Source organism: Mustela nigripes, chromosome 1 (assembly GCF_022355385.1).
Source record: "Mustela nigripes isolate SB6536 chromosome 1, MUSNIG.SB6536, whole genome shotgun sequence".
Classification (NCBI taxonomy): Eukaryota; Metazoa; Chordata; class Mammalia; order Carnivora; family Mustelidae; genus Mustela; species Mustela nigripes.
This window is the reverse complement of record NC_081557.1, coordinates 203,577,334-203,590,227: the sequence shown is the minus strand read 5'-3', so window position 1 is coordinate 203,590,227 and position 12,894 is coordinate 203,577,334. Positions and strand designations below refer to the sequence as shown.

Sequence of the window (12,894 nt, the reverse complement as noted above, 5' to 3'; positions counted from 1 at the left end):
TCAGCTGAAAATTTTTAAGTAGCTACATAGTGAAGAGAAACAGGCAAGATTAATTTCAACAGTACATTTTACTTAACCCAATAGATCTGAAATATTACTATTTCATCATTAATCAACATACCAACAAGGAGACTTGGACATTCCCACGAACATCTGTGAAGTTGGCCTGTTGGCCACACTGTCAGCACATCTCCACTTCAACTGGCCCTGGGCAGGTGGTCCTCAGCTTCCCGTAGCAGGATGCGGGGAAGGGGCAAGGACCAGGAGCCCTGGGCGCAGAGGGCAGTGCCCTCCTCACGGCGGATGCAACTTCATATGGGTCGACAAGATGTCAAGGCACTGGGAATTTCATTTCTTAAACAATAGAGAAAGAAAAGAACTTAGCAGGAGAATTTTGTTTTGGAAGCTCAGAATCTTCTGTGGGAGGATTCGAGCCTCTGTGCGTGCATCCACTCCCCCATCTGAAAGCCTCCCCGGGTCAGCAGACTCTTGGAGCCAGACTGGCCAGTAGGCCTGTGCCCTGCGTGTTCAGCACCAGCGGCCGGGGCAGGGGTGGGGGGCAGGGGGTGAAAACAGGGCTCCTGACAAACTTTACAGAAAGAAGGCCAGGCTGGCCCAGATCGGAGTACAGCTGCTGTGTCTGCCGGCAGTGTCCATGTGGATGTATTTTAAATTCTAGGTTTGTCCCAGGGGTCTTCTGGGCGTCTTTCCTGCGAGCACACAAAGACCCATTTAAAAGCACAGATTCTGACCGGTGTCTGTCCTCGTCTTCAGAGGCTTCTGAACAGTAATGGAGGATGTACTTTTTTGGAGAGATCTTTGCATCAGTTCTGGTTTTCTGTAGATTTCTACATTCAGTTGTCCCTGCGTCTTTTTCAGTGGATGGCTGAGCCCGTGAACAAGACAGACACATGGAGGGACTGAGTTATCTACCCTAATTTTAGCGTAAAAACACTGCTGTTTGCTCCTAAGGTTAGCACTCTTGAAGACCTGGGGGTCGGAGGGGTCTTCTGTGGCTCTGGTGTTGTTTTGTCCCCCTCTTGCTGCCCACGGACATGGGGCACTGGCAGGAGAGGCCTACGGGCCACACACATGGTTAGGCACTGGTCCAGGCTGCTAGGTGGTCAGCCCTGGGGAGAAGCCTCAGGGAGGGTGGGCTCTTGGGAGTCTGGAAACAGGGTTGGTTCTCCAGAGACTCTGACAGAGAAGCAGGTCCTTGTCTCTTCTGGATTCGGGGGTCTCCAGGCATTCCCAGGCTCACAGACACCTTGCTCCAATGTCTTCCTCTGCTTCCCATGGCTTTTCTCTGTGTGTAGCTCCCCTTCTCTTGTAGGGACACTTGTCCTTGGATGGATCCTGATAATCTAGGATGGTCTCGTCCCAAGATCCTACCTTCCTGCCATCTGCAAAGACACTTTTCCAAAGAACTCACATTCTTGGGTTCTCCATGGACTTTGAGGCCACGTCATGTGGATAGGAACGATTTCTGGGGTCCCGGGGCAGGTGATGGGGAACACCATTGCCTTGTCCCAAGGAACCCCTTTGGGGCCAGTAAGCATGTTCCCAATCATGACAAAGGTGCGGCGTTGCCTGGTTCACACCAGCCTTTGGCTTTGGCTGCAGCAGAGGGACCCTGGTCCCAGCAGACAGAGGCCCAGTGTAGACTGCGCCCTTACACAGCTCTGGGAAAGCAGATCTGGTCAGGCCAGAGAGCGTGACTGCCTTCCCTTCTCTGACTCACATGCAGAATGACAGGACACTGTGAGGAAGGATAGTGACAAGAATACTGACAAAAGGCCAGTAAGCGTAGGAAAGAAGCTGGACATCCTCACTTGGCAGGGAGATGCAGATCAAATCTTCTCACCATGGCTGGAGGCTGGAATCGAAGTCCCAGAAGCCCCTGGGGGGCTGCCGAGGCTGCAGAGAGATCGGGACCTCAAACACAGCTACCGTGGGATTGTCACATGGTGCCGCCACTTTGGAAAGCAAGCTGGCATCTCCTCGGCAACACCCAGAGCTACCACATGACCTGGAGTTCCCCTCTAGGGTTCGTGCCCAAGACCAATAGACACTCACATCCTCACAGAAGCCGGTTCCTGGTGGCACTATTCACCATCGTCACCACGTGGGAACAGTCCACGTGTCCACAGACCACTGAGGTGGCTGGCTAGCGCCCCTAGGGAGGGGTGACACATGCCACAGCATGGACGGCTCTGGAGAACGTGCTGAGGGGAAGAAGCCAGGCACAAACAGCCACATCTTGTATGATCCATTTGCACGAATGGGCCAATCTGCAAACACGGTAGATCAGGGACGGGTGGAAGGATGACTGGTGATGGGCGTGAGCTTCTCTTTGGGGTGATAGAGGCCTTCTAAAATTAGCTCGTGGTGATGGTTCCACAAGCCCATGAATATACTGAAACCCCTGATTTGCATACTTTAACTGGAAGGATGTCGTGGGATGTGAGTTCTATCTCAGTAAAACTGGGTCTAGGAATGCCTGGATGGCTCAGTTGGTTAAGCCGCTTTCTTTGGCTCAGGTCATGATCCCAGGGTCTTGGGATAGAGTCCTGCATCCAGCTCTTTGCTCAGCGGGGAGTCTGCTTCCCTCTCTGCCTCTGCCTGCTTGTGCTCTCTGACAAATAAATAAATAATCTTTTTTTTTTTTTTTAAGATTTTATTTATTTATTCAACAGAGATTACAAGTAGACAGAGAGGCAGGCAGAGAGAGGAAGGGAAGCAGGATCTGCGCTGGGCAGAGAGTCCAATGTGGGGCTCAACCCCAGGACCCTGGGATCATGATCTGAGCTGAAGGCAGAGGCCTTAACACACTGACCCACCCAGGCGCCCCATTTTTTTTTTAAATATTTTATTTATTTGTTCAACAGACAGAGATTACAAGTAGACAGAGAGGCACGCAGAGAGAAGAAAGGATAAATAAATAATCTTAAAAAAAAAACTGGGTCTAAAAGCCAGTTTTTTATCCTCTTTTGGAAAGGCGTGGCCAGGCTTATAGTTCTACCCCGTTGGAGTTGGTTGTCCACAGACCTTTCCAAGTAGCTCCCGCGGGGCCTTGCTTGATGTGTGGTCAGAGGGTCTGGGTCCAGGGTGGCAGCAACCTCTGGGTTATAAGTCCTTGGATCAAGGAGGGGCAGCCCTGGTGGGGCTTCCCAGGGGGTTCATTAACCCCACCTGCTTGGCCAGGGAGGCCTCCCTCGGTGTTGGTTTCTGGTGACATCCTGTCTCTTGGGTCCTCCCAGTGGGACACCCCTTGGAATTCCATGTTCCCTCTGACCAGCGTGTTCCCAGGACCTACATGGGGATCCTTGTAGTGGGACAGCCTCTCCTGATCCACTGTGAAGCTGGTATGCCCAGGACTGGGGGACATGTATGGGCCAGGGGTTTGGGCTGACAACACAGAGAGCAGGGTAGCCCAGCTGCTGTCATAACCCACCTTCAGTAATCCACTTGGTCTCAAACTTGGGACCCCTGTTTGGCCCCTTTAATTGTCTTTAAATGCTTCTCAGTTTAAACAAACAGGCTCAGTTCACGTGTGTTTGGATTTAGTAAGTCACCTCAAAGTCCTTTTGAAGGAGAGGACGAGTCATAAACAAGCAATTTAAATTTCTGTTTCCCTTGGGTAGATTCCCACCCATCCTGGAAGCTGAGAGGACCACAGTCCCCGGCCCTTGCTTCATCTGGCTCCCAGGCCACTGTCAGCCAGGCGGGCCGAGCACAGGACTCTGTCCCACAGTGGGGGTGCAGGAAGCTGGTGTCCCCAGGGGCCCTGGGACTGTGTGCCATGGCTGCTAGCAGTGTGGGAACAGAGGTGACTGTCGTCCTAGCAAGTTCACTGTTCAATAGCCTGTTTTGAAAATAACATGCATTTGACAGAAAGTTCAGAATGGGTCTCCTGCAGTTACAAGTCATAGCTGTCAGGTGTCGCCTGTCAGTCTGGGGACGCAGGGCACCCTTCCCTCTGCGGCTGGGCCGATGCCCCCCCATGGTTATAGAAGAGCTTCTCCCAAGGGGTATATAACACTACCCCCCAATTCAGCATTCCTGGTGTGTCATTTGTTTGGATGCTACTGGATTGTGAGGTTTGCGAATCCATTTTCCTTCTGAAAACCATTTACTGTATGCTCAATTGTCTCCAGGCGCTGCATCTGGTTTGACGCACAGACCAAACACTGCAGCCCAGGCCCAGGTGGTCTCCTGGGTGCCGCAGGGTCCCTTGCCTGGCTGCTCCCCCTGAAAGGAGAGTGTCCGAGCCCACCATGCAAGGGCCTGCGTCTCAGGAGCATCTCCCTCTGCAGTGTGGGTCTGTCTCCAGATTGGACTAGAGCATGCTTCTATGGGTTCTGAGGGGGCCGTGGCCATGCCCCAGGGCAGGGACCCCTTGCAGTCAGAAAGCTTGGTCCTGAGCTGTTCCTCCATGCCCTCCAGAGTGGCCTGCTGCTGGGGAGCGGCTCCTCCAAGCTGACCCATCGTCTGGGAGATAGCAGGGAACTGGTTTATTGGGCGTCTAAACTGCTCCTGCAATCTGGAGTTTTTGGGGCACTAATGTAGCCCATCATGTGGGAAGGGGCAGAGTGCTGGGTTAGCCCACTGTCCGCTTTGCCTAAGAAGGTCTAAAAGGTCATTTGGGGCAACACTGGTTAAGGTGGTAAAAGTATCTTCAGCACAAATTCAGTGAGTTCAGAACCATCTCCATCTCAGAGCTGATGTGTGAGCAAGATTTCATGACTGTGTTTTGCTGGAATAACGGACCCTAGATTTCATGACAAGTTGCCCCCAACAATCCCTTTAAGAGGATGTGGAGTGATCCGTTGTAGGTGTCCACATTCATCCTGGGGACCCTCCTTTCAGGTGGATGTGCTGAGGTGTGTTTCTAGAGACCTCCGGGAGGTCACCGTGAAGCTGGGCTGTTGTATCCACCCAGCTTCGTTTCCTGAGTGAGAGACTGCATCTGGGTGCTAGGTAGCCACTACCAGAGGGAGTGCCCGCCCTCTCCTGTATCCCTCTTGCAGAGGGGGACCCCCACTGTGTCCATCCAGACTTCATTCCGCAGCTGGCTCAGCAGAGGTCCTCTTGTATTTGGGTGACTCTCCAAGCTCGCTGACCCACCTGCCAGCCCAGGACCCCAGTTGGAGTGACTTGGGCTGGTCCTCCCCTGGGCCCATCAGGAACCCCACCTGTCTAGCCCCACTTTACCTTCTTTGAGCCAGAGTGGGGAGAAGGGGCTGTTGGGGCCTGCCCCTTCTTCCAGGTCTCTGAAGGCTCAGGGATTGAAGAGGGACCTGGAGCTGGGAGGGCCTAGGGCTGGCCGGAGGGGCCAGGCTGCATTTCTCCAGTGGGTGGCCACCTTGCCCAGATGCCTGCCTGAGCAGGAAGGCTGGATGCATCTGCACCTGCAGCTGGTTCTTTCCATGAGACCCGGTGAGAGGCCGCCAGTATCCATGCCCTCCTGCATTCCTCCCGCTGCTCAGCTTGCTCCCTCGGCCACCGGACCCTCCCTGACCTCCCCGAGGGCCTCTGTGAGGACTGAGGCTCACTCACCGCACACTCCCAGGTGATGCTTCCCACCGCCAGGCTCTGCGCCTTCCTCCTTCCCCGAAGCTGCCCACAGCCTGCCCTCCCGGGCTCACCTGGACACCTGCACCCTTCCCCCTCGACCCTAGTGCCCATCCCACATGCCCTCTGTGTCTCTGCTCCCCACCCTTCATGCCCTGCCCCTTGTCCCTGTGCCTCGCATCCCAGTGCCTGGAGCCCCACCCCAGTGTACTGCAACAGTGCCGCTTGTCCCAGTGCCCTATACCCCAACCCCCAGTATGCCTCCCCTCCAACCCCCGTGCACTGCCCCCCCCCTGTCAAGGGAGGGCTCAGAAAGAGAAAGAGGCAGGGGCATCGGGCAGGAGGCCCACCCCAGAGCAACCCCAAGTGTGCCTGTCTGGGACCTGGGTCCCCCCACCCGCCCCATCAACAGGAGATCCAGGGACCAGGTGTGGGGGTGGGGTGTCTCCTGCTCTCACTGTGGGTTCTTGCTGCCTCCTGGGTTGTTGAGGTTCCCCACCGGGCTCTGTTGGCTGGAGGTGGTGTGTGGTCAGCTGTTTCCGGAAGGCGCTGTCCAGTGGAAAGCTCAGGCTGCTCTCAGGGGATGGTGCTGTCAGGAGTGATGTCATTGCATGCCTTATTTTTTTTATCACCCTGGACAGCTTCCACTCCGTTGCTTTCCTGATAGTGATGTCGCCTGATGACTCCTCCCTGAGTGTCTGCTGTGCCCCAGGTACTGGCCAGGTACTCTGTGTGCTTTAAGCCCATTTTGTAAATGACAAACTGAGACACAGGTGCCCACAGTCACCACCCAGCAAGTGAGTGAGCTCCCTTTGAACCTGCAGCCCACCCTCGACCTGAGCCCAGCACATCGCTTCTAAATTCTGTGCCCAGCTGGTTCATCTCGCCATCTCAGGCACACACTCCTCCCCATGCCACTGGGGGTCCTTGGATTTCTCCAAACCGTGATCAAAACAGCCTGTCTCAGTCACTATACCATAAACTATTTATTGATGTGAGTCATCAGTCCTTCCTGGGCAAGCATTTGGCCTTGTTCTGCTGTAAAGTGCTGTGCCCTCGAGACAGCACGGTTCATGGTGGCCTGGCTGGTCCCCACACCACTGGGGACAGGCCATCTGTGGCTCGGGTCAGGCTGCAGGTGCACATGGGGCTGGCCCTGGGTGGGGTGGTTCCTGGGATCCGGCAGTAATTTTCGGGCTACAGCCGGGGATGGGGCCAGCCTCTTGGTGTGGATGGAAGCTCCCTGGGCATTCAGAGTTGTCATGTGGTGTCCGTATAAGTGGGCCCACCGTGGGCACAGAGCCTGGACCCTGAGCCACCGACTTGACCCCAGTGGGACCCACCAACTTTCTATCAGGGCCACTCGGTGGATGCCCAGATGGCAGCTCTGTGTGACTCTTGCCCTTAACACCCAGCAGGAGCCAGCAGGGAAACTAAGTACAGGAAAAGGCCCTTCTTTGTCAGGGAGGTGGGAGAGAGGTGGACTGTCTCTTGGATACGTGGTCCTGGGTGGACCTGTATACCTCTTTAAGCCTAAATTCTCCCCTGTGCAGATTGGGGAACAGCCCTCACTTGCTCTTAGGGCTGTTGGGTTATGGAAATTAGGTAATGTATGTGAACTCTCCATGGTTTCCTCTGTGATTCCTCTGCACAGAGCTCTGCCCACCAGGACCTAAAACCTCTGGAGCCTTGCCAGCCTCCTCAAGTCCCTGCAGAAGCAGCTGGCCCCCTGGGGGGCTCCTGTGGCAGGGGGCCACAGGGATGGTGACGGGCCCAGGGCTCAGCTCTGCACCTGAGCCTGACGGCCACAGGGAGGGAAGGGTCCTGAGTCCTGAGAGGGAGTGGAGTGGGAGGGGCCACCAGCAGGAGTTGTTGCCCTTGGTGGGGGCTGGGAGGGTGGGGGCAGGTCAAAACCCCTGACAGTCCCTCCTGGTGACTGGGCAGGCTGTCTGCACACACACGCCCCCCACTGGGAGACAGCCAGCAGGTGAGTGGGGATGGGCACAGGAGTAACTGGCCACCTGGCATGGGGGGGGCCAGAGGGCAGGGCCACTGCCATTTGATAGCAGGAGCACCTACCTGTTTGGGGCACCAGAGCTGCGGAAGGACAGCAATGTCTGGGGCCTGGCCTTCCCCGGGGTGTACTGCGATGGAGGCAGGGCCAACTTTGGGGGCATGGGTCATGGCTGCCAGTCAGCCAGACCTTGGTGGGGCCAGAGGGTGAAGACTAGCAGGGGGCCAGGGTCCATGTTTGGAGGCAGGGAGGGGTTTTGGACCTGGTGACTGCAGTCAGTGGGTTTCCTTAACAGTCCACTGTGCCCGGATCCTGCAGGTCAGCTGGCCGAGTGTGGGGGGGGGGACCACTGGGGAGGGGCAGTCAGATTTAGCATGCTGCCCCTGGGGCTTTTGTCTGGTTTCTCTGAAGCATCCTTGCATCTGTGGGTTCCAGTGGGGAGTCCAAGGCTTTACTGGAAAGCTGGCCAAAGAGAGGCCCAGGGCTGTGCTGGCCCGAGGCCCCTGCCCTCACCCCTGAGCAACCTGGGCTCAGTCCAGTCAGAGCCAACCTGGGGTCTGCTGAGGTCTGGAAGGCTCTCTTCTGCTGAGTATTGGGGTGGTCGGGCACGTGGGGTGGTCTGTCTTAGGAGCCAGTGTTTGGAGACCAGCTCACGTCCTGGGACAGCTGCCGGGGAGGGTGGAGGGTGGTAGGCAGGGCCTGGGACTCCCCACACCATAGCTGGGCTGTGCTCCATCACTGGGCTTACACTAGGGGATGTGGAGGTCTGGCCCCTTCTGGTCTGGCCAGGCCACCTGTCCTGCCATCTGTCCTGCCCACCTGTCTGGCCATCTGCCTCCTCTTCTCCTCCCCATTGTGCAGCGTGGCTGAGGCTGGGGGGCTGCTGCTCTGGATTGAACAGGGGGCGTCCCTGTAAGGCCCTCCCTCTGCAGTGCTTACCTCTTACTTGGGAAGCAAAGCATATGAATGGGATGGGAGCCTGCACCACACTTACCCCTGCCTCCTCTTTCCCATAAGGCTGCTGGAGGGTCCTTAGTATGAGTGACTTTGGGCTCCATCCTGTCCAGCAGGGCGACCTTGGCTATTCCTTTTCCTCAGGAGCTTCAGAGTCTCCATGTGGGTGCTCTGCAGGGAACTGGGGGCTCCCGCCCCTCAGGGGAAGCTCCCAGTTCATGTGTTCTGCTCTAGCCCAGCCAGCCAGCCTGGAACCCGCTGGGATGCGCTCCAGCATCACGAGGCAGCTCAGCAGGGCACATGAAACAGGGCGGATCTCTCCTGTGGACTGTGTCCCCTGCCACAATGCAGAGCAGGTTTTTGAATGAATAAATCATTTCATCAATTTTATAAAATTAGTTCTGAATTATTTTTTCAAGGTTTTTTATTTCTTTATTTGACAGCGCGCACAAGCAAAGGGACCAGCAGGCAGAGAGAGAGGGAATAGGGAGCCTAATAAGGGGCTTGATCCCAGGACCCCAGATTGTGACCTGAGCTGAAGGCAGACACTTCACCACCTGAACCCCCCAGGCACCCCTCTGAATTAGTTTTTGCACTTTGACTTAGTACTTCTTTGTTGTTGCGTGTTTTCTGTTAGTGGTCACCTGACCTCCAAAGCCAGATGTTTCCTCCGTGAGCTTAGTTTTGTCTCCTTGCAACTGCGAAGACCTTCACCGCCCTGAATTGATTTTGAGAAAACATTGACACAGTGCGCCAAAAAGGACATTCCCACCAAGTTCTAGAATTACTCTCTTACCATTCTTATTCCAAAATAGGGTGAGTTCTTCTTATTTATACTGATTGGTTCTCTTTGGTGTGGACATTTTCCTTAGGGACATTTAAAAGCGTAATTTAAAATTGAATTTTAAAATTTTAAAATCAGAGAGAAAGACAACTTGTCATGTCCCCAGACGCAAATGGAATTTTGTAACTTGTGTTCATTCATTTCCTGGGACCCTCCCCCTACTCAGCCCCCCCACCCACAGCCTGGAGCGTTTGTCTCCCGCAGCACCTGGCGGACTGCTGACCCTTCGTGGGAGATACCAGACCCGAGGGGGTGGGAGCAGGAGCCCAGGGAGTGGCTAAAATTTCCAAGTAGCATAGACGTTTCTAGTTTCGGTGATAAAAAGACAAGCACTAACTGTAAACCATTTTTCTGAATTCTCTTACTCTGTTGCATGTGTGTATGTTCACAGTTCTTTTTTAGCTGAGGGACAATACCTCCGTAGGTCTGGTTTTAAGGTCTGTAATTCACTGAAATGCAGTTCCCAGGCAGCCAATTCTGTACACTTGCTGGGTGCTGGGGGCGGGGAAAGCGTGGTCCTGAGGAGGCTTTTGCCTGTGCAGCTCTGGGGTGCACCCAGGGCTGGGTGTTGCTGTTCACTTTTCCTGTGCCTTTCCATGCACGTACGCACATGATGCACGGACACATGCCTCACATGGACGCAAGTGGTACTTGTCACTTGCTCCAGAACATAGAGCAAGGTGTGTGTGCGCGTGCCTGCGTGTGTGTGTGTTTGTGTGTGTGTGTGTGTGTGTGTGCACATATGAGCTGGAACCACGAGGGAGACCCTCTTGATGCTCAGCCCCCTCCTGGGGGAGGGGACGGCCAGGTCAAGGCCGTGTGAAGGGCAGAGCTTTGTCTTCCATGCCCGCTGCCCGCCAGCCATCACCAGGCCTGCGGTTGTTGCTGCCACTGGCCGATGCTTGCCAGCCTAGAGCAGAGAGGGTATTTGGACTTGAGGTCTGCTTATTTGGTGTGCGTATTTGAAATTGAGGTCTGCTTATATGTGGTGAAGTTTTTGCCGCCAGGGCAAAGGCTGATTCAGAGTTATTGTCTGGGCAGTTTTGGGCCCGGCCCCCTGCATCGTGCCCTCTTTCTCAGAGCAGAGACTTGCTTCCTCGCGGTGTCCTTACCCAGTGCCCTCAATTAGTCCCGGCCTGGGTGCTGAGCCAGCCAGTGTCTCATCGGCGAGCAGTGGTGGACTGGATGCCGCAGGAGCAGGTGTGGGGAGGGCTTTTATCCCCGGCCCTGGTGTGTGTTGCCCGGGAGGGTTTCAGGCCAGCGCCGTAGGAGGTGTACCTGCTTTGCCCCTGTTCTCCCCGCCCTCCCACCCCCACTGCTGTGAGGGAAGCTCCTGGGTGTGGGGCCAGAAGGAAGCCCGTGGTCTGTGGTGACTGGGATCCCGAGCAGGGTGTCAGGGGCCTAGGCTTACTGCCAGCAGAGTCTGGCCTATGTCACCGGCCAGCGGTGACCTCAGCCCCTTGCCACAGCCCCTCTCCAAGGAGGGATGGCCCCTGTGTATCTAGTAATAAGGTGCTATTTGAGCCATTTCCCTATTTCCCTGGGACAATGCTTGTGGTACCCAGTGCGGCCCAGAGGGAAGCTGGCAGCCCCCGGGGGAGCCAAGTCACCATTCTGGGGCCTCTGTTCTTCTCCTCCTCTTCCTCCTTCTTCTTCAAGTTTCAGGGTGGAATTTAGTGATTGATTAATCAATTGTACACCCATGCTCATCACCTCCTGTGCCCTCCTTATTGCCCGTCATCCAGTTATCCCATCCCCTCACCCCCTCCCCTCCAGCAGCCCTCAGTTTGTTTCCTACAGTTGAGAGTCTATTATGGCTTGTCTCCCTCTCTGATTTCCTTTTATTCTGTTTTTCCCTTCCTTCCCCTGTGATCCTGTTTTGTTCTTAAATTCCACATATGAGTGAGATCACATGGTCTTTGTCTTTCCCTGGCTGACTTATTTCACTCAGCTTAATACCAGGGATGCCTCTGAGAAGCAGAGAGCAAGGCCTTAGGGCCTCATCTGATGGTCAGTGGCCTCCAGTCAATGGCCCTGAGGCTACCCCATCCCCTGCCCACCAGCACCACCACTGCCCCTCCCTGGGACTCCCCACCCTTGGGAGATGGGCTGGGAGATGTCTTTGAACATCAGTGGAACAGGAAAGAGGCAAAAGGTATTGCCCAGCCCCCAACCCCAGTCCTGTCCCTGGTTGATCATAGAGGGGAGACTGGTTACTCTCCTAGGTGTGCCAGGAACCAGGGCAATCAGCTGAGCCCATCGAGGGGCTGCACTGGCTCCCAGGACCAGAGAAGGCATGAGAAGGGGGCACACTATTTGTTGGGGGGGGTGGATCTGGGTCTGTCTCATCTCAGGCTGTACCCCGAGCCCAGCATACCTGGCCGAGTGCTGGGTAAGTGGCTGGAAGAGCAGGCGCTTCCCTCCGATACCAGTCCTCCCTGGCCCTGCCTGGGTCACCTGTCCACCTCCGGCGCCAGTCAGTGCGCTGGGCACCCCACTCCATCTGTCTGCCACATCGGGGGGGCTCCTCCCTGGGCCAGCCTCAAGAGCTGACTGAGTCAGGCCCTTGAGGACCCAGGCCCCTGAGGCGGGAAAAGCCTCTGTGGATGACCACACACAGGGGAGGGGCAAAATGCCAGGGCCAAGGGCAGAATCTGCGGTGGGAAGAAAAGGGCGACTAAAATTAGGAAAATAAGTTATTCTACATTTAACAAGATTAGGTTATAAACACAACCATGTGGTAGCTCCTGGGTCACCTGTGCAGTGTACATCCATGTGATTTTTTTCCAGCAAATTTGGGCACCTGTGTGATTTGGTGTCTTTCCTTCTTTGTTTTTCTCTGTATGGTCATGAAGAACGCCACTTATAAAAATACCTTCGTGGGATCCATCACTTTTACTGTGGGTTTCTCCTAATCCTGGAAACTCAGATCAAAGGGAAGAGGCCATGCCTGCTTGAGGCCAGAGGGAGCAAGAGCAGGCTGACCTGTGAGGGAGCAGCTGGTATGAGGGGGCTGGTGTGTGAGGGGAGCAGGCAGGTATAGAGAACAGGCTGGTGTGTAAGGGAGCGGACAGGTGTGAGGGGAGCAGGTGGGTGTGTGAGGGAACCAGGTTGTGTGTGAGGGGAACATGCCTGTATGTGAGAGGAGGAGGCTGCTGTGAGGGAAGCAGGCAGGGGTGTGAGGGGAGCAGGTGAGTGTGTGAGGGGAACAGGTGGGTGTAAGGGGAGCAGACAGGTGTGTGGAGGTGGGGGCTGGTGTATGAAGGGTGGGGCAGGTGTGTGGGAACAGGCTGGTGTGAGGTGAGTGGGCTGGTATGTGAGGGGAGCAAGCTAGTGTGTGAGGGGAGCAGGCGGTATGTGAGATGGGTGGGCTGGTGTGTGAGGGAAGCAGGCAGGTGTGTGAGAGAGCAGGCCAGTGTGTGAGGGGAGCAGGCAGGCATGTGAGGAGAATAGGGGGGCATGAGGGGAGTGGGCTGCTGTGTGAGGGAAGGGGCGGGTGTGAGGGGGG

At 55.6% G+C, this 12,894-nt stretch overlaps 1 protein-coding gene across 9 annotated transcripts in view; it reads left to right on the top strand.

The window, feature by feature from the left end:
• Positions 1-12,894, top strand: part of ZFYVE28 (zinc finger FYVE-type containing 28) — a 102,558-nt gene that overhangs the window by 35,574 nt on the left and 54,090 nt on the right. The window lies entirely within an intron of this gene.